The sequence below is a fragment of the Rattus norvegicus genome, assembly GCF_036323735.1.
Source record: "Rattus norvegicus strain BN/NHsdMcwi chromosome Y unlocalized genomic scaffold, GRCr8 chrY_unlocalized_30, whole genome shotgun sequence".
NCBI lineage: Eukaryota > Metazoa > Chordata > Mammalia > Rodentia > Muridae > Rattus > Rattus norvegicus.
In genome coordinates, this window is record NW_026947390.1 from 323,164 (window position 1) to 349,890 (window position 26,727).

Consider the following 26,727-nt stretch of genomic DNA (forward strand, 5'->3'; position numbering starts at 1 on the left):
GATAGGCCAGATGCAGTTCTGTGCTGACTGGGTCCCACACTTCTGGGCAGAATGTACTTCCCATTTGTTGCACGCCCAATATCTCCCCAGCAGGAAGGACGTGCGGCAACAGGATTCTTCTGCGAACAAGCCATTACTGTACAGGTCTCTTTAACAGGGACAGTGGGACCTCAAGCAGCAAGAGTTCTCACCTCATATATACAGCAGCTGAGGCTATGCTAACTGTCCTTCAGGGATTGGTGGAGCATGAATGACCTCATTAGCATGGTGCTGCTCCCTCATTAGCATATTACCAACCAGCTGATGCCAGTTGCAAACCCTGCACATGCACAGTGCTGTTATTCACCACAGGAGGGCGCCCTGTACCCGCAACTCCATTTCCTCCCTCTACAACATTGCAGGGAGGAGGAGCTGAGGGGAACCTCCCAGGAAGTTCCTCCACCATTTTAGGCATTTTCCTTTTCTTCTTCTTAATCTGTTTCGTCTGTTTCTTCCACTGTATCTGTCTTTTCTGAGTCTTTTTTTTTTTTTTTTTTATTTCCCTGGTTTTCTGAACCTTCCTCTTGAAGCATTTCGTGGGCAGCTTGCCCCTTCTCTATATTTTCCTGACAACATTTTTGATCCTCAACACAACTATGGACTAAGCGCCACACTGGATGGACCTCAGGTCTTAGAGACACCTGTTCCCATGCAAAATCAAGGTCTTTCCCTAATTTTTCCCAACTTGCCACAGTAAGATTAGCAGAGACTGGGAACCAGGGGGCAATGACATCGCATTCACACAAAAATCTCTCTATGGTGCTCCTTTTTATTTTTAGTTTCTTATGTTCAAACAGCTCTTGAAGAGCCAGAAAAATTGGATGAGACTGTGAGGTCCCCATGACCAAAATGTTCTAGGCTGCTGTGGCTAAATTCACCAAGCGTCTTCATAATTTCAGTTTGTTTCTATGGAGAACTTTCTTGTTAAATACCCTGAGAATTTATAACGACTTATTTCCTGCGGCCCTTATGGTCCCACCTTACCTTGGGAACTTTCCAGTGATACCCAGACTGCAAGAAGTTCTGATATCAGGAGGTCCCTGTACGGGCCACCACTTGCTTCGTCCAACCTCAACCAGCAAGGAAGACACAAATAGTGAAGATCTTCTTCGAGCAGTTTTATTCAGGAACTTTGGTACAATCTTCTGACCCCAGGGAACCCCCGCACCACACTTAAATAGCTAGCGCTGGCCAATCCTAGCAAGCAAGTGGGTCATACAGATAGGCTGTCAAAATGCAGAATCTAGCAGGCCACCCAGGCATAGACAAATAAGGAATAGTTTTCTAAAAAGAGAGCTCACCACTGGGAGGGTGGAAGGCAGAAATCAGCACCAACTTTGTGGCCTGGCATGTTGCAGCTGCCTTCAGTTGCTTTTCAAGGAATTTACAATAAGAAATGGAAATACAATATTCATTCAATTAAAGGTCTGTAGGGAAAATACTAGACTTTGGGAAACAGAGAAAACCTAGAAAATTGAATTGTATGTCAGAGGGAAAAACGTGTCACATACAGAATAATAATATTCTCTAGAAGAATCTCCTACACTCCATGTTCCTACATCTTTACTACCCATGCCAATCCCCTGAACAGCTTTCTCCATTCAGAGCATGAAACCACTAGTGAAGCAGAGAGAAGTCTATAGATTTAGAGAGGTGGAGTACATAAAGGTTTCCACTGTGTCACAGGAGACATACCTGGAAAGTGTTTACTATTTGGCATCTAATTCAGAGAAATTGGGGAGCGATAATAAAGAGGATGAAGAGATTCGAAATGGGTAGAAGGATCCTGGGCCTCTATCTTGGTATAAAAAACAAGGAAGAAATATGTGGTCCTTTGGAAAGCTCAGAGAACCCTTGGTAGGGGTTGAGTGGGATCGCTGAAGAGAAATCCTTGATCTGAGCCTTCTATAAGGGAATAAGGAACTGTGAGGCTCTTAGAAGCATCTGGACTTCCCTGTTCTTATGGTTCCTGGAAGTAAAAGGGTTTATATCATTTATTTCTTTATTCCAAAAGCCAAGTGTTGTGAAGGGCACAGTTGTTTTCCTGAGAACTCATGACCTTTTCTCTTTTTCTCAAGAAGAAAAGGTCCTAACGAAGAAGGGAAAAACAAGTATTGTGTCACTAACTAAGGTAAACACGTACATGCTTGGACACCTATAATGCACTTTGTGTCTGACACTGATATTTGGGAGATAAAAGTGCTTCTATTTGGGACTTCAATAACTCAGTCGTTCCACTAGTATTACTCTACAACTTCTGATTTCTAATTCAATATTTGTGATGACTTTGCTGCTTTCTTTTCTTTATATCATTCATTTTTTTATATTTAAACAAAATTTATTGCTTTTCAAATAGATGTTTCTATATATACATTTAAAATATTATTTCCTTTCCCAGTTTCCTGCACATAAGATCCCTGCCTGTTCCATTTCCTTCTTCTCTAACCAAACTTTCTGCCGCATGACATTGCCTTGAACTGGGAGACAAACTAGGGAGGACAAGAGCTTCTCTTTCCAATGTTGCCCAAAAAGGCCATTTTCTGCAACATATGCATTTGCAGCCATAGGCCAGTCAATATACTTTCTCTGTATATTGGTCTAGTTATAAAAAGCTCTGGTTCATTGGTATCGTTGTTCTTATGGGGTTTAAAGAACCTTCAGCTCTTCTAATCCTTTTTCAAAATTTAACCATATGTCTGTTTTCAGTATACTGGTTTGCTACTAGCATTGACACACTGTATCTATGTCTCTCAGTAAATAACTATATCAAGTTTCTTGCAGAATGCACTTCTTACCTTCATCAATCTTATCTAGTTTTTTTTTTTGTCTGATGTATACATATATAATTTATTGGCTCTTACACCTATGAAGTTAATTGGAAAGTTAACATGGATTTTGACCAACTACGCCAAGAATATAGAATTCAATAATGACAATTTCACAGACTCCCCCTGTTTTTATGAACCTATTGAAGTAGACTTTATTTTTTCTCTTTTATTCAGAGCGGCGGACCGAACCCAGGGCCTTGTGCTTGCTAGGCAAGCTCTCTCCATTGAGGTAAATCCCCAAACCCGAAGTAGACGTTTAACTGGTCCTCAGGTCATTCTTTTCGCTGCACATCATCCAGTATCTTACGTTTGGCCTGAAGAAAGTATCATGGTAAATCATACTAAACCCTCAATTCTGGCCATGGGAACACTGGAAGCTAGAGAGTATAGTACTGATATCAAATGGGACAAGAAACAGAATTCAAAAGTCCATGTTGTCCTTTGCTGTCCTGATGTCTGGTAATTTTTTGATAAATAAGAATTTGGGAGATTACCATTTGAAGTAGGTACACAGAATTTACACTATTATACTTACTGTATATCTGGGCCCCATTTGTGACAATATCATTGCAGAAAATGGTATTTGAAAATAGAATTTTTGACTACATTGAGAAATATTTACCAAGTTTCCTAACAAGGAATTTACAATAAGAAATTGAAATACAATATCCATTCAATTATATGTGTATAGGAAAAATACTGGTTATTGGGAAACAGAGAAAACCTAGAAAATTGAACTGTGTGTCATAGGAATGAACCTGGGAATAAAAATATAACCTAGGAGAATCTCCTACTCTCCATGTTGCTAAATCGTTTTCACCCATGCCAAGCCCCACAGCATGTAACCACTAGTGAAGCACAGAGAAGTCTCTAGCTTTAGAGAGGAGTATATAAAGGTTTCCACTGTGTCACAGGAGACATAGCTTTAAAGTGCAAACTTGAATCTGGTCAATGTAAGGAAAGGTATTCATCAGGTAGGAGATGACAGTTTTCAGTGACATCATTATTAGGCATTCCCTGAAAACTCTCTTGTAACATGCAGAGCACTAGATTCTTCTGTGATGTCACAAGTGTTGTTGTGACTGCAACTACCTCTGAGATATTCTTTCAGTACCTCTAGGGTTTACAAATAGGCCTCTACTTCAAAGAAAATTTGGGAGTGATAACAAAGAGGCTGAAGAGAACAGAAATAGGGAGAATTAAGCTGATCTTCATTCTTGGTATAAAAAACAAAGAAGAAATATGTGGTCCTTTGGAAAGCTCAGTGAGTCCTTTGTAGGGGTTGAGTGGTATCACTGAAGGGATAGCATTGATCTGAGTCTTCCACATAAGGGAATCAGGAACTGGGAGACCCTCAGAAGCATCTGCACGTCTCTTTTCTTATCTGGACTTCTCTGTTCTGATGGTTCCTTGAAATAAGAGAGTTTATATCATTAATTTCTTTATACCATAAGCCAAGCGTTGTGAAGGGCACAGTTGTTTTCCTGAGAACTCATGACGTTTAGTCTTTTTGTCAAGAAGAAAAGGTCCTAAGGAAGAAGGGAAAAACAAGTATTGTATCCCTAGCTCTGAGTAAACTCCTCCATGCTTTGGATACCTATAGTGCAGTTTGTGTCTGACACTGATATCTGGGATAGAGAAGTACTTGTTGTTGAGACTTCATCATCTCAGTCTTTCCACTAGTATTACTCTGAACAACACTTCAGATTTCTGCATCAATATGTCTTTTTACTTGGCAGCTTTCTTTCTTTCATATCATTCTTTTTTCATTTTTTACCAAAATTTATTGATTTTATAAATGGATGTTTCTATATTTACTTTTAAAATATTATTTCCTTTCCCAGTTTCCTGCCAATAAGGTTCCTACCCGTTCCATTTCCTTCTTTTCAAACCAGCCTTTCTGCCGCAATGCATTCCCTTGAACTGGGAGACAAAGTAAGGAATACAAGGGCTTCCCTTTCCAATGTTGTCCAAAAAGGCCATTTTCTGCCACATATGCATTTGGAGCCATAGGTTAGTCGATGTATTTTCTTTGTAAATCTATTATGAGAGAGCGCTGGTCACTGGCATTGTTGTTCTTCTTGGGTTGAAAGCACCTTCAGCTCTTCGAATCCTTTTTCAAAATTTACCAACAAGAGGTCCGTTTTCAGTTCACTGGTTTGGTCCCAGCATTCACTTCTGTATTTGACATGCTGTATCTGTGTCTCTCAGTAAATATTTATATCTGTTTCCGGGCAGAATGCACTTCTTACCTTCATCTATCTTATTTAGTTTGGTTGGCTGATGAGTACAAATATACTTTTGGTGGCTCTTAAACATATTTCGTCAAGTGGAATGTTTACATGGATTTTACCCAACTAAAAGAATGTATAATTAAGAAATGACAATGCAAATAGACTCCGTCCTGTTTTTATGAACCTATTGAAGTAGACGTATAACTGGTCCTCAAGCCATTCTTCTTAATGCCCATTATCTGGTATCTTACTTTTGGTTTTAAGAAAGAATCATGGTAAAACATCCTAAACCCTCAGGTCTGGCCATGGGAACACTGGAAGCTAGATAGTGTAGTACTGATATCAAATGGGACTAGATAACCGAATTCAATAGTCCATGTTGTCCTTTGCTTTCCTGATATCTGGTAATGTTTTGTTAAAATAAGGATTTGTGAGTGTATCATTTGAAGTAGGTATACAGTATTTACGCTGTTATACTCACTCTATTGCTGGGCCCCCTTTGTGAACAAAATCATTGCAGAAAATGGAATTGGAAACAGAATTATTGAGTACACATTGAGGATTATTTACAAAATCCCCTATCAAGAAATTAACCATAAGGAATTGAAATACAATATTCATTCAATTAAAGGTCTGTAGGGAAAATACTGGCCTTTGTCAAACAGAGAAAACACAGAAAATTGAACTGTATATGAATGGAATGAAACTGGGAATAAAAATATTATCTAGAATTATCTCCTACATTCCATGTTCCTAAATCTTTTCTACCCATGCCAAGTCCCTGTCTAATTTTCCCCATTCAGAGCATGTAACCACTAGTGAAGCAGAGAGAAGTCTCTAGCTTTAGAGAGATGGGTTATGTATAGTTTTCTACTGTGTAACAGGAGACATACCTGGAAAGTCCAAATTCGAATCTGGTCAATGTAAGGAAAGGTGTTCAGCAGGTAGTCCACAGGAGTTCTCAGTGCCATCATCATTAGGCCCTCCCTGAAAACTCTCTTGTAACTTGGAGAGTTCTAGCTTCTTCTGTGATGTCATAACTATTGTCATGACTGCAACTGCCTCTCAGATATTCCTTCAGTACCAATAGGTTTTACTAAGATCCTCTAATTCAGAGCAAATTGGGGTGTGATAACAAAGAGGATGAAGAGATTGGAAATGGAAAGAAGGAATCTGGCCTTCTGTCTTGGTATAAAAAATAAGGAAGAGATATGTGGTCCTTTGGAAAGTTCAATGAGTCCTTTGTAGGGCTTGAGTGATATCGCTGAAGAGATAGCCTTAATCTGAGCCTTATACATAAGGGAATCATAAGCTTGGAGACTCTCAGAAGCAAAAGGACTTCCCTGTTCTTATGGTTCCTGAGGGATTATATCGTTCATTTCTTTATTACAAAAACCAAGTGTTGTGAAAGGCAGAGTTGTTTCCTGAGAGCTCATGACTTTTACTCTTTTTGTCAAGAAGAAAAGATCCTAAGGAAGAAGGGAAAAGCAAGTATTCTGTCCCTAACTCAAGGTAATCTCCTCTGTCCTTTGGACACCTATAGTCCAGTTTGTGTCTGACACTGATATTTGGGAGAGTATGTTCTTCTAGTTGAGACTTCATCATCTCAGTCTTTCCACTAGTATTACTATGACTACGACTTTAAATTTCCGAGTCAATAATTGTGATGACTTTGCACATTTATTTTCTTTTATATCATTCCTTTTTTTATATTTTAGCAAAATTAATTACTTTTAACTCTATATATATGTATGTATGTATGTATATATACATTTAAAATACTCTTTCCTTTTCCAGTTTCCTGACCATAAGTTCCCTACCCATTCCATTTCCTTCTTTAACCAGCCTTTCTGCCTCATGACATTACCGTGAACTGGAAGACAAACTAGGGAGGACAAGTGCCTCTCTTTCCAATGTTGCCCAAGAAGGCCATCCTCAGCCACTTATGCATTTGGACCCATAGGTCAGTCCATGTATTTTCTTTTTATATTGGTCTAGTACAAAAAAGCTCTGGTTCAATGGCATAGTTGTTCTTATGGTGTTGAAAGCAACCTCAGCTCTTCTAATTCTTTTTCAAAATTTACCAACAAGAGGTCCGTTTTCAGTGAACTGGTTTGCTACCAGCATTCACTTCTGTATTTGACATGCTGTCTCTCTCAGTAAATATCTATATCTCGTACCTGGCAGAAAGCACTTCTTACCATCATCAATCTTATCTAGTTTTGTTGGTTGATGTATACATATATAATTTTGGTGGCTCCTACACCTAAGTGTTTAAGTGGAAAGTTATCACGGATTCTGGCCAAATATGTCAATAGTGTAGAATTCACCAATGACAATTTCAAATAGACTCTCTCCTGTTTTTATGAACCTATTGAAGTAGATGTATAAATGGTCCTCAAGACATTTTTCTCCCTGCCCATCATTGGGTATTTTATGTTTGGCCTTAAGAAGAATCAAGGTAAATCATCCTATGCTAAAGTCTGGGCATGCAAACACTGGAAGGTGCTCAGAGTGTATTGATATCAAAAGAGACTAGAGAACCAAATTCCATAGTTCATGTTTTCCTTTGCTTTCCTGATGTCTGGTAATTTTTTGTTAAAATAAGGATTTGGGAGTTTATCATTTGAAGTAGGTATACAGTATTTACAGTGTTATACTCACTCTATATCTGGGCCTCCTTTGTGACCAAAATCATGGCAGAAAATGGAATTGGAAAACAGAATTATTGAATACACATTGAGCAATATTTACACACCCCTTAACAAGGAATTTACAATAAGAAATTGAAATACAATATTCATTCAGTTATAGGTCTGTTGGGAAAATACTCATTTTTGGGAAACATAGAAAACAAATAAAATTGAACTGTATGTCACAGGAATGACCTGTCAATAAAAATATTATCTAGAAGTATCCACTACACTCCATGCTCATAAATATTTTCCACCCATGCCAATACCCTGACTAACTTTCTCCATTCAGAGCATGTAACCAATAGTCAAGCTGAGAGAAGTCTCGAGCTTCAGGGAGATGGAGTACCTAAAGGTTCCCACTGTGTTACAGGAGATGGACCTGGAAAGGGCACCCTCGAATCTGGTCAGTGTAAGGAAAATTGTTTAGCAGGTAGGCCATGGCATTTCTCACTAACATCACCATTAGGCCTTCCCTGAAAACTCTCTTGTAACCTGGAGAGCCATAACTTCTTCTGTGATGTCACAACTGTTGTCCTGACTGCAACTGCCTCTCAGAAATACTTCAGTATTTCTAGTGTTTACTAATTGGCCTCTAATTTAGAGCAAATAGGGGAGTGAAAACAAAGAGGATGAAGAGATTGGAAATGGAGAGAAGGAAGCTGGTCTTCTGTCTTGGTATAAAAAACAAGGAAGAAATATGTGGTTTTTAGGAAAGCTCAGTGAGTCTTTGGTAGGTGTTGAGTGATATCACTGAAGAGATAGCCTTATCTGAGCCTTTCAGATATGGGAATCAGAAGCTGGGAGCCTGTCAGATACATCTGTGCTTCCCTGTTCTTATGGTTTCTGGAAATCAGTAGGATTATATCATTCATTTCTCTATTCCAAAAGGCAAGTGTTGTGAAGGGCATATTTGTTTTCCTGAGAGGTTATGACCTTTACTCTTTTTGTCAGAAGAAAAGGTCCTAAGGAAGTAGTGAAAAACAAGTATTGAGTACTGAGCTCCGAGTAAACTCCTCCATGTTTTGCATATCTATACTGCAGTTTGTGTCTGACACTGATATCTCGGAGAGAGAAGTACTTGTAGTTGAGACTTCATCATCTCAGTCTCTCCAATAATATTACTCTGAATACCACTTCAGATTTCTGAGTCAATATGTGCGATTACTTGGCAACTTTCTTCTCTTTTATATGTTTCTCATTTTAGCAAATTTTATTCCTTTTAATAACTGGATGTTTCTATATTTACATTTAAAATATAATTTTCTTTCCAAGTTTCTTGCCCTTCAGATCCCACTTGTTCTCTTTTCCTACTTCTCTAACCAGTCTTTCTGTTTGTTGACATTCCTTTGAACTGGGAGACAAACTAGGGAGGACCAAGGGCTTCATGTCCATTGTTGCCCAAAAAGGCCGTCCTCAGCAACGTATGCATTTGGAACCATAGGTCAGTCCATGTACTTTCTTTGTATATTGGTCTTGTAAGCAAAAGCTCTGGTTCACTGGCTTAGTTGTTCTTATGGGGTTGAAAGCACCCTCAGATCTTCTAATCCTTTTTCTAAATTTACCAAAAAGAGGTACGTTTTCAGTTCAATGGTTTGCTACCAGCATTCACTTCTGTATTCGACATGCTGTATCTGTGTCTCTCACTAAATATCTATATCCAATTACTGGCAGGATGTATTTCTTACCTTCATCAATTTTATCGAGTTTTGTTGGCTGATGTATACATATATACATTTGGTGGCTCCTACACCTAAATGGTTCAATGGAAAGTTAACATGGATTCTGCCCAACTGTGTCAAGAATGTAGGATTCACAAATGACAATGCAAATAGACTCCTTCCTGTTTTTATGAACCTATTGAAGAAGATGTTTCATTGGTCCTCAAGACATTCTTCTCCCCGCCCATCATCTGGTAGATTACATTTGTCCTTAAGAAAGAATTATGGTAAAAAGTCCTGAACAATCAAGTCTGGCCATGGGAACACTGGAAGGTACAAAGGGTTGTACTGATATCAAATGGGACTAGAGGACTGAATTCAAACTCCATATTGTCCTTTGCTTTCCTGATGACTGGTAATTTTTCGATAAAATAAGGATTTGGGAATTCATCATTTGAGGTAGGTACATAGTATTCACATTCTTATACTCACTCTATAGCTGGGCCCCCTCTCTGACCAAAATCATTTCAGAAAATGTAATTGGCAAATGGAATTTTTGATTCCACATTGAGGAACATTTACAAAATCCCCTATCAAGGAATTACAGTAAGAAATTGAAATACAATATTCATTCAATTAAAGGTTTTAGAGAAAGTATGGACTTTGGGAAAGAGAAATAACCCAGAAAATTGAACTGTATGTCACAGGAATTACCTGTCAATAAAACTATTATCTGCAAGAATCTCCTACACTCCATGTTCCTAAACCGTTTTTACCCATGCTATGCCCCTTAATAACTTTCTGCATTATGAGCATGTAACCACTGGTGAAGCATAGAGAAGTCTCTATTTTAGAGTGATGTAGTACATACAGGTGTCCTGTGCCACATGAGACATACCTGGTAAGGGCACTCTCGAATCTGGTCAATGTAAGGAAAAGTGTTCAGCAAGTAGACCAAGGTAGTTCTCAGTGACAGCATCATTAGGACCTCCATGAAAACTCTCTTATAACCTGGTGAGCCCTACCTCCTTCTGTTGTCATGACTGCAACTGCCTCTCAGATTTTCCTTCAATAACTCTAGGGTTTACTAATTGGCCTCTAATTCAGAGACAATTTGGGAGTTAGAACAAAGAGGATGAAGAGATATGATATGGGGAGAAGGAAGCTGGACTTATGTCTTGGTATAAAAAACAAGGAAGAAATATGAGGTGCTTGGGAAAGCTTAGTGTGTCCTTGTTAGGGGTTGAGTGGGATCACTGAAGAGATAGCATTTTTCTGTGCCTTCCACATAAGGGAAACAGGAACTGGGAGACTCTCAGATGCATCTGCACTTCCCTGATCTTTTGCTTCCTGGTAGTCAGAGACTTTATATCATTCATTTCTATATTCCAAAAGTAATGTGTTGTAAAGGACACAGTTGTATTCCTGACAGATCATGGACTTTATACATTTTGTCAAAAAGAGAAAGTTACTAAGGAAGATGGGATGGACAAGTATTGTGTCCTCAGCTCAGAGTAAACTCTACAGTGTTTTGGATACCTATTGTCCAGTTTCTCTCTGTCTGAGACTTCTATCTTGGAGAGAGAAGTGCTCTATTTCAGACTTCATCATCTTAGTCTTTCCACTAGTATTACTCTCTCTATCATTTTAGATTTCCAAGTCAATAGTTATGATTAGTTGGCAGGTTTTTTTTTCTTTTATATCTCTCATTTTTTAGCAAATTTTATTGTTTTTTTTAACTGGATGTTCCTTTATTTACATTTAAATTGTTATGTCCTTTCCCATTTTCTGGCCCATAACATCCCTATCTGGTCCCCCTGCCCGTATTCTATAAACCTTCTTACTACCCCTTAACATTCCCTGGAACTTGGAGTTAAACCTAGGGAGGACCAAGGACTTCTCCTTCCATTAGTACTCACCAAGTCCATCCTCTTCCACATATTCAGTTGGAGCCATAACTCTGTCCATGTACATTCTTGAACATAGGTCTAGTATCAGAAAGCTCTGGTTCATTAGCATTGTCGTTCTTATGGTGTTAAAGCCCCTTCAGCTCTTGTAATCTTTCCTGAAAATCTACAAACAAGAAGTCCATTTTCAGTTCACTGGTTTGCCACTAGCATTCACTTCTGTATTTGGCATAATCTTGTTGTGTCTCTCAGGAAATATCTATATCTGATTCCTGGAAGAATGCACTTACCTTCATCAATCTTGTCTAGTTTTGGTGGCTGATGTATATGTATGTACTTTTGGTGGCTCCTACAGCTCTGAGTTTAGCTGGAATTTTGACATGGGTTCTGCATATCTAGGTCAAGACTGTAGAATCCACAAATGGCAACACCAAATAGACTCCATCCTGTTTTTTGAAACTTCTGAAATTGAGGCGTCACTGGTCCTCAAGTCATTCCTCTAGATGCCCAGCCTCCTATATCTTATGTTTGGCCTTAATAACTAATCATGGTAAAATACTCAAAAGCCTCAAGTATGGGAATGAAACTCAGGAAGGTAGATATTGCAGAACTGATATCAAATGTGACTAGAGAACCAAATTCAATAGTCCATGTTGTGCTTTGCTTTTCTGATATCTGGTAATTTTTTGTTAAAATAAGGATTTGGGAATTTATAATTTGAATTAGGTATACAGTATTTACAGTGTTATGCTTACTCTATAGTTGGGCCTCCTTTGTTGCCAAAACCTTTGCAGAAAATGGAATTGGAAAACAGAATTTTTGAATACACATTGACAAATATTTTCAAAGTCCCCTATCAACGAATTTTCAATAAGAAATTGAAATACAATATTAATTCAATTAAACGTCTGTAGGGAAAATACTGGCCTTTGGGAAACAGAATACTTAGAATGTTGAACTGAGTCACAGGTATGAACCTGGGGATATAAGTATTATCTAGAAGATCTCCTATATTCCATGTTCCTAAATGTTTTCTACCCATGCCAAGACCCTGACTAACTTTCTCCATTCAGAGCTTTTAACTACTAGTGAAGCAGAGAGAAGTCTCTAGGTTTAGAGAGATGGAGTATGTAAAGGTTTCAACTGTGCAATAGGAGACTCTCCTGGAAAGGACACCCTCGAATCTGGTCAATGAAAGGAACGCTGCTCAGCAGCTAAGGACATGGCAGTTCTCAGTGACATCATCATTAGGCCTCCCTGAAAAATCTTTTGTATCCTGGAGATCCCTAGCTTCTTCTGTGATGTAACAAGTATTGTCCTGACAGGAACTGCCTCTCCGATATTTCTTCAGTACCTCTCTGGTTTACTAATTGGCCACTAATTCAGAGTAAACAGCCATGTGGGAGTGAGAACAAACAGGATGAAGAGATCAGAAATGGGCAGAAGTAAGCTGGCCTTCTGTCTTAGTATTAAAAAAAAGAAAAAAATAAGTGGTATTTGGAAAAGCTCAGAGAGCCCTTGGTAGGGGTTGAGTGGTATTGATGAAGAAATAGACTTGATCTGAGCCTTCCACATATGGGAATCAAGAGCTGGAGCATCTGGACTTCCCTGTTCTTCTGGTTCCTGGATGTCAGAGGGTTTATATCATTTATTTCTTTATTCCAATACCAAGTGTTATGAACGGCACAGTTGATTTCCTGAGAGCTCATGACCTTTACTCTTTTTGTCAAGAAGAAAAGGTCCTAAGGAAGAAGGGAAAAACAAGTATTGTGTCCCTAACTCATGTTAAACTCCTCAAGGCTTTGAATCCCTATAGTGCAGTTTGTGTCTGACACTGATATCTAGGAGAGAGAAGTGCTTCTAGTTGAGACTTCATCATCTCAGTCTTTATACTAATATTAACCTGACTACCACTTCAGATTTCTGAGTCAATATGTTAGATTACTTGGCAGCTTTCTTCTCTTTTATATCATATTTTTTTTTTATTTTTTAGCAATTTGTTTTCTTTTCAAACTACATGTTTCTATATATACATTGAAAATATGATTTCCTTTCCCAGTTTCCTGCCCATAAGATCCCTACCAGTTTCATTTCCTTCTTCTCTAACCAGCCTTTCTGCTGCATGACATTCCCTTGAACTGAGAGACAAACTGTGGAGGACAAGGCCTCTCTTTCCAATGTTGCCTAAAAAAGGCCATCCTCTGCCACATATGCATTTGGAGCCATAGGTCTGTCCATGTACTATTTTGTATGTTGGTATAGTATGAGAAAGTTCTGGTTCATTGGCATTGTTGTTTGTATGGGTTTGAAAACACCCTCAGCTCCTCTATCCTTTTTCAAAATTTACGAACAATAGGTCCGTTTTCAGTTCAATGGTTTACTACTAGCATTCACTTCTGTATTTGACATGCTGTATCTGAGTATCTCAGGTAATATTGATATCCGGTTCCTGGCAAAATGCATTTCTTACCTTCATCAATCTTATATAGTTTTGTTGGCTGATGTATACATATATACTTTTGGTGGCTCCTACACTTATGTGGTGAAGTGGAATGATAACATGGATTTTACCCAACTATGTCAAGAATGTAGAACTCACAAATGACCATTTCAAAAATACTCCTTCCTATTTTTATAAACCTAATGAAGTAGATGTTTAACTGGTCCTCAAGCCATTCTTCTCCTTTCCCATCATCCAGTATCTTATGTTTGGCCTTAAGATAGAATCACGTTAAAACATCCTAAAACCTCAAGTCTGGCCATTGGAATACTGGAAGCTCAATAGTGTAGTTCTGATATCAAATTGTACAAGAAACCGAAATCAATAGTCCATGTTGTCCTTTGCTTTCCTGATGTCTGGTAATTTTTCAATAAAATAAGAATTTGGGAATTTATCACTTGAAGTAGGTACACAGTTTTAAACTTTTTATACTCACTCTATACCTGGGCCCACTTTGTGACCAAAATCATTGCAGAGAATGGAATTGGAAAAAAAAATTTTTGAGTACACATTGAGGAATATTTACCAAGTCCCTTGTCATGCCCAACCTCGACCAGCAAAAAAGATATGACCAATGAAGATCTTCTTCAAGCAGTTTTACTCAGGAACCTTGAAACAATCTTCTGACCCCGGGGAACCCCCGGAGAACACTTAAATAGCTAGTGCTGGCTAATCCCAGCAAGCTATCTGGGTCATGCAGACAGGCTATCACTATGCGGAAGCTAGCAAGCCAGGCAGGTATAGCCAAATAAGGAGTCCTTACTACAAGGAGCGCACACTGTTCGGAGGGTGGAAAGTGGAACCAGCTCGATCTTTGACGCGCGTCACGTCACAGCCGCGTATAGTTCCACCTTTTTGTTTAATTAACCAAGCAGGCAAAGGCACCACTGAGTGTGGTGACCCCCACTGTCTTAGGATCATCCCTTCATTAAACCAGTCTTATGACACCTCTTTGCCCACCAAGTTCCTTAGCTAGAAGAGAGGTTGCCCATAACTGGGGAGGGTCACTCACACATACTCATGCCTGAGGTACAACAAGGTCTTCTGAATAACCTTAAGCCAGGCTTGAGGGGACTGTCCTGCTTCAATTGCTGCAAATACCTGTACCACCATAACAGCGTTCCGCCTCTGAACAAACCTCATTCTACAGAGACAACACAGACACACTAGGCAGACCAGCAGCAAGAATCCAACTAGGGTTCCCATACCCTCCCACTCCCTCAGATGATTCATAGCAGCCTCAATCCAAAATGACAATCCCGTAGCCAGTCTAGCATATGCACGTGTGGAGTTCACCGTCACGATGGCTGCACATAGCTGAACCATTAAGAAATCGAATTCTCCTGTCCAATTTCCTAGAAGATAACTTGACAACTTTTTAGAAAAATTAGATGAGTGGATTTAAAAGTCATGACGTATCGGCATGAGTCTCCGGAACACCAATAGTATCCCCCACAGGGGTTCCATTTGGACCACCATTTGGGTCACACCAAGAAGTGTCAGCAGCAGCAGGATCTTCATTCTTGTTGTACCTCCTGGTCAATCTTTCAGCGACCCACAACGGATCTTGCCGGTCCTGAGGAAACACACAAAGAGACCCTCTTGCCAAGACAACACGGGATCTGGCCAATGTCATAAGCCAGTGATCACGTCTTTCCATTTCACGTAACCTTTCAACATGCCCACCCGACACTGATGTCTGTCAGTGGCAGATAGGCCATCATAATCCAATATTAAAAAATTAAGAGTAAAAGGGGCTAAGGATATCTGTTCCCTGGTGGTTCTACCATGGCCTATTCCCCCTATTTGTTTAATCACGCATTCCTTCAAGGTACGATATGCTTGCTCAACAATACCTTGACATTGGAGATTATAAGGCAGGCCATGGGTCAACTGCATATCCATATGTTTACAAAAGGATTTGAAAGATATAGCAGTTTAAGCTGGGTCATTATCAGTTTTTAAGTGTTAAGGCTTTTTCCAAACAGCCCAGGCTTATAGGAAGTGTCCAATAACATTGCGTGGCTTTTCTCTACTCATAGGGGTAGCATGAATGACACCTGAACAAGTATCCACAGAAACATGAATGCATTTTAGAGTCCCAAATCCAGATATGTGAGTTACATCCATTTGCCAAATCTTTAGGGGCAAAAGGCCTCTAGGATTAACCCCTACACCTGGGGAATCGTGAAAAGTGATACACTGTTGACATCCTAAAACTATCTGTCGAGCATCTGCTCAAGACAGATGAAACTTCTGTTCTAAGGTCTTAGTAGGCACATGAAATTGTTGATGAAACTGTCCAGCTTGATCCAATGATGAGCTTAAGATGAACTCCATTTGGGTCCATCTATCCACAAGATCATTTCATTGTTAGACAAAAATCTTGACCTCTTTTCAGATCAATTCCTGAAGTTCCCTCAGCAGCTGGCATACCGTGCTGCTAATTTTAATAGGGCTAACCACTTCTAAAATCTTAACTGCATTAACAAATATGATGAATCAGAGAGCAAATTAAAGGCAAAGGGACAATTTTTATACACTTCCTGCACAATCTTGAGTTCAATTATTTGTGGAGAGCTGGGATGATATTGACACAAAATTGGCTCTTGATGGTTAATCACATAAGCTCCACAGCCATTTTTGGATCCATCTGTAAAAATGTTTGGCGCCCCCTGTATAGAAGTACTGGAAGTAACCTTAGAAAGAATATGGGATGTTCTTTAAAGAAGGATAGCAAAGAATGTTTTGGATAATGATTATCTATCTCTCCATGGAATCCACAGCATAATATAGCCCAATCACCCACAGTGCCACACAAGATCTTCATCTGCTGACCTGTATAGGGCACTATGATCAAGATTGGGGAAACACCAAAAAATTGTATGCACATTTGGATCCCATACAGGCCTAATTCTGTAACTGCTGTAGGATAATAATCTACTGATCTAGCTGGAGAAGCCTTGGGATAAAAACAAAGCAGAGGGCCATCTTCGCACAACAATTCTGTGGGCTGCATGTAGGTGGCTAGAATTCATAGCACAATGTCTGCACCCTCCTTCCATCGATGTAAAATTGCGCCTTGTAATCCTTTTTCAACCTTCTTTAAAGCTCTCCTTGCTTCATTTGTCAATTGTCTATGAGAATCCAAGGCCGAATCCCAAACTAAAGTATTATAAAATGGTTTTAATTCATAATTTGGTAAATTTAAATAACATCTGACCCAATTAATATCTCCTAATAATTTTTTAAAATCATTAAGTCTTAAGATTATCTTTCCTCCATTCATCCTCCTGGGGAATAATGATAAATGACTTAATTTTGCTCTTAAATAATTTACAAGATTGCCCTTTTGTACCTTTTCTGGGGCAATAATCCCCTACCTTCTAGCAATTTAACTAAATTTCCACATGATAAATCTAAAATCTCTTCATTCTTTGCAGTTAAAAGGATATCATCCATAATATGAGGTGCATGAAACTTTTGTCTTATTGGGGTGATGGTGTTGCCAACAAAAAGTTGACATATAGAAGGGCTATTTGGCATACCCTGTAGAATAACTACCCACTCATATTTTTGATCAGGTACTTCATGTTTGCATGATGGAACAGTAAAAGCAAATCTTTCACTATCCCTTGGACAAAGAGGTATGAAGAAAAAGCAATCTTTTATATCAATCAGTACAGCAGGTCAACAGGCTGGCAGAGAGGATAAAAGAGGAAGCCCACGTTGCACTGGGCTCATGATTTGCAACTGTTGATTATTAAATTGTAAATTATGCATCATCATTCCCTGACTTCTTATATCACATATATTGGGGTATTCCAATATGATACTGATGGTTTTATATGCTTCATAGTCAGCTTTAGCTGTGGCAAGCTTCTCAGAAGAAAGCAGTCACTGAAGAACCCTCAATGGCTCCTCTGTTTTCCAGGTAATGGGAACCCTTACTCAGCAGCCCCAAGGAAAAACCCAAGTCCTGATCCTTTTCTCTGTTTTGGGCAGTTATAGGGTTAGTCCCACCCTGCAGGTATTTCCCTATTCCCTTACTGGGAATATAACCCATATGTTTCATAATTTTTTGTGAAGTTTCAGAATACTCAGTGTTCAATTTGAAACCCATATATTTCAGCAAATCTCTCCCTCAAAGGGAAATGGGCAAATCAAACACATAGGGTTGCATAACTCCCGAATGCCCTTCCTGATCTCTCCAACTCAATTGTCTGGCGCTCATATCAGGAGCTCATGCTTAATGGAGACCTTGTAATGTTTGATATGAGGCCTGTACTGGACATCCAGAGGGCCAATCTTTTTTGCTATTATACTTTCATTGGGCACTGTATCCAACAGTCCTAGGATCCTTTTTCCTTCTACCCTTAGCTCCATTACTGGGTGTTGGTTTAAACCCAAGGCTAGAAATGTAAGGTTGGAGCTGAAACCATTCTCTCCTCTCCCTCTAGACTGGGCTGCAAATCTTCCATGAAGCCTAGGCAAAGTAATAGTTGGGCTATTCTGTCCCCAAGGGAAATGGCAGTAATCCCTTTCAGTGATTCTACCATGTTCTTGACTACCCCAGTATAATCTGGGTCAATAACTCCTGGATGGACATGTAGTCCTCTTAAAGCTGTAGATGATTTTCCTATAAGTAACCGTACTGTGCCAAGTTCAAGGGGACGTTTAAATCAGTTTCTATCAACTGTACACCCATCCAAGGAGTTAGTACGAGTCTGGCAGTGGACCAGATGTCTAGTCCTGCAGAGCCTTTAGTGGCTCTCCTTGGCCCCTCAGATGGCGAAGGGATGGCCATCTCTCGTGACTCTGTTCTACATCCTAATTCTCGACTGGCACATATATTTGTGGGCCTTAGGGTCGTGGACGTGGCTGTCCATTTTTTGGACCTGCTCCACCAAAACCAGAGCTAAGAGGCTGCCCATTGATGTCTTTTACCGAGTGGCACTCATGAGTGCAATGGTTCCCCTTTTTGCACTTGGGGCACAACCTTTTTGCCTTGGTCATTGGCCACTTCTTGTACTGAAAAGACTTCTCCTTTCTGGACATTGCCTTTTGAGGTGCCCCTGTTGATCACACTTAACACACATTCCTGAGCTTCCTCCTTTTCTCTGCATCATCTGCATAACAGCAGCTCCAAGTCCAGCATTAGTCAAAGATCCCCCTATATCTCTACAGACCTTGATCCAAGCTTCAAGTCCCTTATTCTTGTAAGGATTGATAGTGGCTCGACATTCCTTTGTGCAAAGCTCATAGGCCAAGTGTTTAATTAAGGGCATAATCATAATGGGGTTGCCAAAGTCTCTGCCTGCTGCTACCACTAATTGGGCTACAAAGTCAGAGAATGGCTCCATAGGTCCTTGAAGGATCTTGATGAGGTTTCTACTCACTTCTCCCTTTCTAGGTAAGGATTTCCATGCATTTGTTGAAACCTCATTAATCTGCTGGTAAACATGTCCTGGATAACCTGTCTGAGCATTGGCAGAGTGTCCCTGACCTAGCAGCATATCTCTATCCCAGGCAGCCCCCCCCCCTCGATACCAAGTTAGCGGCAGCCTGTTCATTGGCAAACTCAATAAGAAAAGCTCTCCAGTCCAAATACTGTACAAGACTAAGACAGGCCTGAGGAAGTTTACTCCAATCACTAGGAGTCATGCAAAATCTTTGTAAGGCCTCAACCTGAGTTATGGTAAATGAGGCCATAATGCGATATGTCCTGACTGATTTTACAGGGACTTGATCACCTTAAAGTCTAAAGGCTCATGATACCTTTGTTGATTATCATCCACATAAACAGGATAGACCAGATGCAGTTCTGTGTGGATTGGCTTCCACTCTTCTGGGCAGAATTTACTACCCATTTGTCACGCGCCCAATTTCTCACCAGCAAGAACGACGTGTGGCAACAGGATTCTTCTGCGAACAAGCCTTTACTGTACAGCTCCCTTGAACAGGGACAGGGAGACCTCAAGCAGCAAGAGGGCTCGCCTTATATAGACAGCAGCTGAGGCTATGCTAAGTGTCCTTCAGGGATTGGTGGAGCATGAATTACCTCATTAGCATGTTGCTGCTCCCTCATTAGCATATTATCAGCCAACTGATGCCAGGTGCAAAGCCTGCGCATGCTCAGTACCGTTGTTCACCACAGGAGGGTGCCCTGCACCCGAAACTCTACTCCCTTCCTCTACAACATTGCAGGGAGGAGGAGCTGAGAGGAACCGCCCAGGAAGTTCCTCCACCATTTTAGGCTTTTTCCTTTTCTTCTTCTGTCTATTCCTTAGAGACGGTTTCCTCATTTGATCTATCAACACTTGTAGCTCTTCTTCTGACTCTGTTTAGTCTGTTTCTTCCTCTGCATCTGTCTTTTCTGAGTCTGTCTCCTTTGTGCTTCCCTGCTTTTCTGACCTCTCCTCTTGAAGCATTTCTAGGGCAGCTTGCCCCTTCTCTATATTTGCCTGAAAACATTTTTGATCCTCAAGGTAACTACGCACTAAGCACCACACTGGATGGACCCCGGGTCTTAGAGTCCCCTGTTCCCAGGCAAAATCAAGGTCTTTCCCTAGTTTTTCCCAACTTGCCACAGTAAGATTATCCGAGACTGCGAACCAGGGGGCAATGACTTTGCATTCGTTCAATAAACTCTCTAAGGTGCTCCTTTTTATTTTTAGTTACTTATGCTCAAACAGCTCTTGAAGAGCCAGGAAAATTGGATGAGATTGTGAGGTCCCCATGACAAAACCTTTCTACGCTTTTACGGCTAAATTCACCAGGCCTCTTCCTAATTTCGGTTCGCTGCTACTGAGAACTTTCTTGTTAACTACCCTGAGAATTTATAGCCACTTATTTCCCACGGTCCTTATGGTCCTATATTACCTTGGGAATGTTCTAGAGATGCCCTGACTGCAAGAAGTTCTGATTTCAGGAGGTCCCTATATGGGCCATCACTTGCCAAGCCCAACCACGACCAGCAAGGAAGCCACAAATAGTGAAGATCTTCTTCAAGCAGTTTTTTTTTTTTTTTGGTTCTTTTTTTCGGAGCTGGGGACTGAACCCAGGGCCTTGCGCTTCCTAGGTAAGCGCTCTACCACTGAGCTGAATCCCCAGCCCCTTCTTCAAGCAGTTTTACTCAAGAACCTTGATACAATCTTCTGACCCCAGGGAACCCTCGCACCACACTTAAAAAGCTAGTGCTGGCCAATTCTATCAAGCCAGGTGGGTCATGCAGATACGATGTCACTATGTGGAAGCCAGCAGACCAGGCAGGCATAGCCAAATAAGGACTAGTTTACTACAAGGAGAGCTCACCGTTGGGAGGGTGGAAGGCAGAAACCAGCACCAACTTTGAGGCCTTGCACGTCGCAGCTTCCTAAAGTCACTTTTCAAGGAATTTACAATAAAAAATGGAAATACAATATTCATTAAATTAAAGGTCTGTAGGGAAAATACTAGACTTTGGGAAACAGAGAAAACCTAGAAAATTGAACTGTATGTCAGCAGAAAAAAACCTGTGACATACAGAATAAAAACATTCTCTAGAAGAATCTCCTAAACTCCATGTTCCTAAACCTTTTCTACCCATGCCAAGCCCCTGAATAACTTTCTCCACTCAGAACATGTAACCACTAGTGAAGCAGAGAGAAGTCTCCAGCTTTAGAGAGATGGAGTACATAAAGGTTTCCACTGTGTGACCGGAGACAAACCTGGAAAAGGCACTCTCGAATCTGGTCAATGTAAGGAAAGCTGTTCAGCAGGTAGGCCATGGCGGTTCTCAGTGACATCATCATTAGGCCCTCCATGAGAAATCTCTTGTAACCTGGAGAGCCCTAGCCTCATCTGTGAAGTCACAAGTGTTGTCGTGACTGGAACTGCCTCTCAGATATTCCTTCAGTACCTCTAGTGTTTACTAATTGGCCTCTAATTCAGAGTAAACAGCCATTTGGAAGTGAGAAGAAAGAGGGTAAAGAGTACAGTGATGGGGAGAAGGAAGCTGGCCTTCTGTCTTTGTATAAAAAAGGAAGAAATGCTTGGTCCATTGGAAAGCTCAGTGAGCCCTGTTTAGGGGTTGAGTGGGTTTGCTGAACAGACAACCTTTATCTGAGCCTTCAACATATGGGAATCAGGAAATGAGAGCCTCCCAGAAGCATCTGAACATCCCTGCTTGTTATGGTTCCTTGAAGTCGGAGAGTTTATATCATTAATTTCTTTATTCCAAAAGCCAGGTGTTGGAAAGGGCCCAGTTGATTCCTGAGAGTTCATGGCTTTGATAATTTTTCCCAAAAAGAAAGGTGCTAAGGAAGAAGGAAAAGACAAGTATTGTGTCCTCAGCTCAGTGTAAACTTCTCCTTGCTTTGGATTCCTATATTGCAGTTTGGGTCTGACACTGATATCTGGGAGAGAGAAGTGCTTCTAGTTGAGACTTCATCATCTCAGTCTTTCCACTAGTATTACTCTGACTACCATTCCCTGACAGTGAGCCTTTAGATTTCTGAGTCAATAGGTGTGATTAGCTGGCAGTTAACTTTTCTTTTTTTCTCTCATTTTTTTTTATTTTTTAGCAATTTTTATTGCTTTTTCTAATTGGATATTTTTATAGTTACATTTCAAATGTTATTTCCTTTCCCAGTTTCCTGTCCCTGAGATCCTTAAACAGTCCCACTAACCTTCTTCTATAGCCCCTGTTACTGCACCTTTACATTCCCTTGAACTGGGAGGCAAACCTAGGGAGGAGCAAGGGCTTCTCCTTCCATTGGGGCCCAACAAGGCCATCCTCTTCTACCTATGGAGTTGGAGCCATAGGCCTGTCCATACACAGTCTTTGAATATTGGTTTAGTACCAGAAAGCTCTGCTTAGATGAATTGCTGTTCTTATGGGGTTGAAAGTCCATTCAGCTCTTGTAATCTTTTCTAAACATCTACAAACATGAGGTCCATTTTCAGTTCCCTGGTTTGCCACTAGCATTCACTTCTGTATTTGACATGCTCTAGCTGTGTCTCTCAGGAAAGATCTATGTCCAGTTCCTGGCAGCATGCTCTTCTTAGCTTCAACAATCCTATCTAGTTTTGGTGACATATATATATATATATATATATATATATATATATATATATATATATATATATATATATATGCTTTTGTTGGCTCCTTCTACTAAGAACTTTGATGGAATATTTACTTGGATTCTGTGTAACTGGGTCAAGAATATAGGATCCACAAATGACAATGCCAAATAGACTCCCTCCTTTTCTTATAACCTATGGAAGTTGAGGTTTCACTGGACCTCAAGCCACTCTTCTTGCTGACCATCACCCAGAAACTTATGTTTGTCCTGAAGAAAGAATCATGGTAAAACATCCAAAAACCTCAAGTCTTTCCCTGGGATCACAGGAAGGTCGATATTAGAGAACTGATATCTAATAGAACTACAGAAACACATTCTATACTCCATGTTGTCCTTTGCTTAACTGATATCTGCTACTTTATGGATAAAATGATGATTTGGGAGGTTATCATTTGAAGGAGTTACACAATATTTACACTGTTATATTCACTCTATATCTGGGCCCCGTTTGTAGCCATATTCATTGCAAAAAATGGAATTGGAAAAATGAAATTTTTTAGTACGCATGCAGGAACATATAAAATGTCCCCTGTGAATGAATGTACAATCAGAAAATGTAGCACAATATTCACTCCATTAAAGGTCTGTAGAGAAAATACTGGCACCTGGGAAAATGAGAACACTAGGCAATTGAACTTTATGTCATAGGATTGGACCTGGGAATAACATAACATGAATCTTCAGAAGAATCTCCTTCTCTCCATGTTCCTAAATCTTTTCTACCCATGCCAAGCCCCTGACTAACTTTCTCCATTCAGAGCATGTGACCACTAATGAAGCAGAGAGAAGTCTCTAGCTTTAGAGAGATGTAGTACGTAAAGGTTTCCACTGTGTGACAGGAGACACTCCTGGAAAGGGAACCCTTGAATCTGGTCAATGTAAGGAAATCTGTTCAGCAGGTAGGACATGGCAGTTCTCAGTGACATCATCATTAGGCCCTCCATGAAAAATCTGTGTATCCTGGAGAGCCCGAGCTTTTTCTGTGATGTCACAAGTGTTGTTGTGACTGCATCTGCCTCTCAGATATTCCTTCCGTATAACTATGGTTTACTAATTGGCCATAATTCAGAGTAAAGAGACATTTGGGAGGGAGAACAAATAGGACGAAGAGGTCAGAGATGGGAAGAAGAAGCTGGACATCTGTCTTGGCATAAAAGAAAAGAAGAAATAATGTGGTTCTTGGGAAAACACCCTGGGCAGATGGCTTTAGTTCTTTTGTTCTCTAGGTTCACCGAGCTCTTGGAGAAGTAGCTGAACATCCTAAAGACTTTGGGCAAACGGTAAAGTTTCTAGATACCCCTTTTTAGATTTCGATTGTCCTGTGGATTGTATGGCTGATGGTAAATGTTTCCCAGGAAGAGTGCTAGAGCCAGATTGATTTGTAGATGCTTTAGAAGACATGGAATTTTTCTGATATACTTTGGCTAATGTCACAAGGTCTAAATGATAATTTCTATGTGGACTTTCCCTCAGACCTTTGGGAATATAAAAATAGGTTTTGTATTTTTGAAGTCTAATTTGCACAGTGACAAATCACTTTGAGCATGGAGAACTCTTTCCAGAGCCCTAGAGAGGGGTGAAGAAATTCCCTGAAACTCTGGGCAGACAGTATACATGCCTTTTTGGTAGAAGGAGGAGTTACTTGAGCATCTTGGGACAATATGGAATGTCCAGCATGCCCTTGTAAAGATTGGCAACTTTCCACAATTCCATCATCATTTTTGGAAAATTCTGTGGTCATTTGGACAGATGGAGAAGGTGTGGGACTCACCTGAGAGTAATTGTAACTTTTGGTGTCTCTTTTGCAGAAGAATATGGCACAAGATCCCTTTGGGCAGAAGGTGGAAGGTTGAAACTGTCCTCCTTAGAGGAGAAACTTCTCAAGACACCATCAGAAGGATCAAATCTTAACCCTGTGTTTCTAGAAACTGGATGCCTGTGGTCCACTTTGGTAGAGAGAGAATGTCGACTATTTCTCCCCAGAGTGGACATGTGAAATAAATCTACTTGGGTAGATGGGGATAGTTGTAAAGCATGCTGTTCAGATGTAGTAGATCCTAAGACATCCTTCTCAGATGAGGAAGGTCTTAATGTACCGTGTATATGTGTAGAAATCCTGACTGTGATGTCAGAAACGGGAGTAGGTATTAGAGCTACCTCTGAAGATGTGACCTCTCCTAGAGCATCATGGACTTATGTGAAAGGTCTGGGAGCCTCATGAGCAGATAAGGATGTTTCTAGACATCGTTGTGTAATTGTGGAAGTTCCAAGAAAAATTTCTTCTGCTGGAGAAATTGAAACAGACTTTCATATAGAAGTGTCAGGTTCCCTAGCCTGCTTGATAGGCAAAACGGCTTCCAAGGCCCCTTCAGGAGATAAGGTAAAATCCAGAGACTTTGAGGTATTTGGTAGATGTTCTGGGTCTGCTTGTTGGTATAAAGAAGGACTGGAAACCCTTTGTGCATATTTTGAAGGGTGTGTAGCATCTTCTGTATTTGGGGAAAATGGCTGATCTTGAGGAGATAAGGAAGTTCCTATACTCTCCTGTGAAGTTTGAGGAGGTTGTATGCTTTCTTTTGCACAAATGGAATCCATGGAATCCCTTTCCTCAGATGTTGAGGATGCTACAGACACTGGTGTTTGCATATCATGTTCCCCTACTCCACGTTCACATATGGTTGGATCCATAACTTTCTCTATAGATGGAATATGTCCTAGAACATCTTTTGTACACGTGTCACATACACAAGTCATTTCTAAAGATGTGGCTGTGGGTAGAACTTTTTTTGTAGATGTTTCTCATCCAACAGTCTCTTTATGAGATAGAGAACTACTCAGAAAAACCTGCTCATTTGTGGGAATTTCTAGCATCTCTGATGTATATGTGGAAAATTTTGGAGCCTCTCCTTACAGGACAGAATGACCTAGAGTCCCCTGAGGAGGTAGGGGATGTTGTATCTTCTCTGCACATTGTATAAATATGGAATCTGCATGGCTCATTGACTGTGTGTTGTGATAAACTTGGCTCTTTTGGGCCTGGTGACAAGTCAGGAGGGTCCTTTTTGGTGGTAGAGGATATTTGAATAATTCTCTGTTGTATAGGGACATTGGAAGTACTGGGGGAGATGGTGAGGGTGCTAAATCATATTTTTTTATATGCAGAAGGCACAAGAGTCCCTTGGGAAGACTCAGAATTTTTTTAACACATCTTGTGTGGGTGGGGAACTCTCAAGAGGCCCTTCTGAAACTTTCAATAGTCCTTGATCTAATGGTATACATGAAGAAAGGTTTGTCTCTGCTTGGGCTGGTATGTGTATTATGAGGTTCGCCTGGGGATTTGCGACTCTATTTTGTCCCTCTTGGACCATAAGTGATGATTTAAGCACAGATTTAATCGTGGAGGACGTTGAAGGTCCTCTTGGTTTAAAGGGAAGTTCTGAAATCCCCTTCGTCAGCAGAATCAGGTTTCAAACTCATTTTACATGAAGCAGATTGCATAAGGCACTTTGGTGGAGATGGAGGACATCTTTGCCTGTATTTGTGAATGGACATAGCTCTCTGTCCTGCTTTGGCAGCTGGCTTAGGTATTAAAGTCTCGTGTGGAGAGGGGGCAGGATTCAATCCATTTGTGGAACATGAGAAATGACTGACATTACCTTTAAGAGAAGAAGTTTTGCAGCCCTCTTTGTCTGATGGGGCCTGTTGTACCTCCCCTTGACCAGAGGGGTCTTGTCCAA

The 26,727-nt window shown here is 40.3% G+C and overlaps 1 long non-coding RNA gene across 2 annotated transcripts; it reads left to right on the forward strand.

Moving 5' to 3' along the window:
* Window positions 1–548: 548 nt before the first annotated feature.
* On the forward strand, window positions 549–25,114 carry LOC134484696 (uncharacterized). Of its 2 annotated transcripts, none has more exons than XR_010062355.1 (4): window positions 549–12,807; window positions 17,447–17,796; window positions 24,217–24,270; window positions 24,799–25,114. It is a non-coding gene; the product is annotated as an uncharacterized LOC134484696 (long non-coding RNA). The 2 variants fall into 2 exon arrangements; XR_010062354.1 differs by having other exon boundaries at window positions 549–6,613; window positions 6,947–17,796; window positions 24,799–25,113.
* Window positions 25,115–26,727: the final 1,613 nt, after the last annotated feature.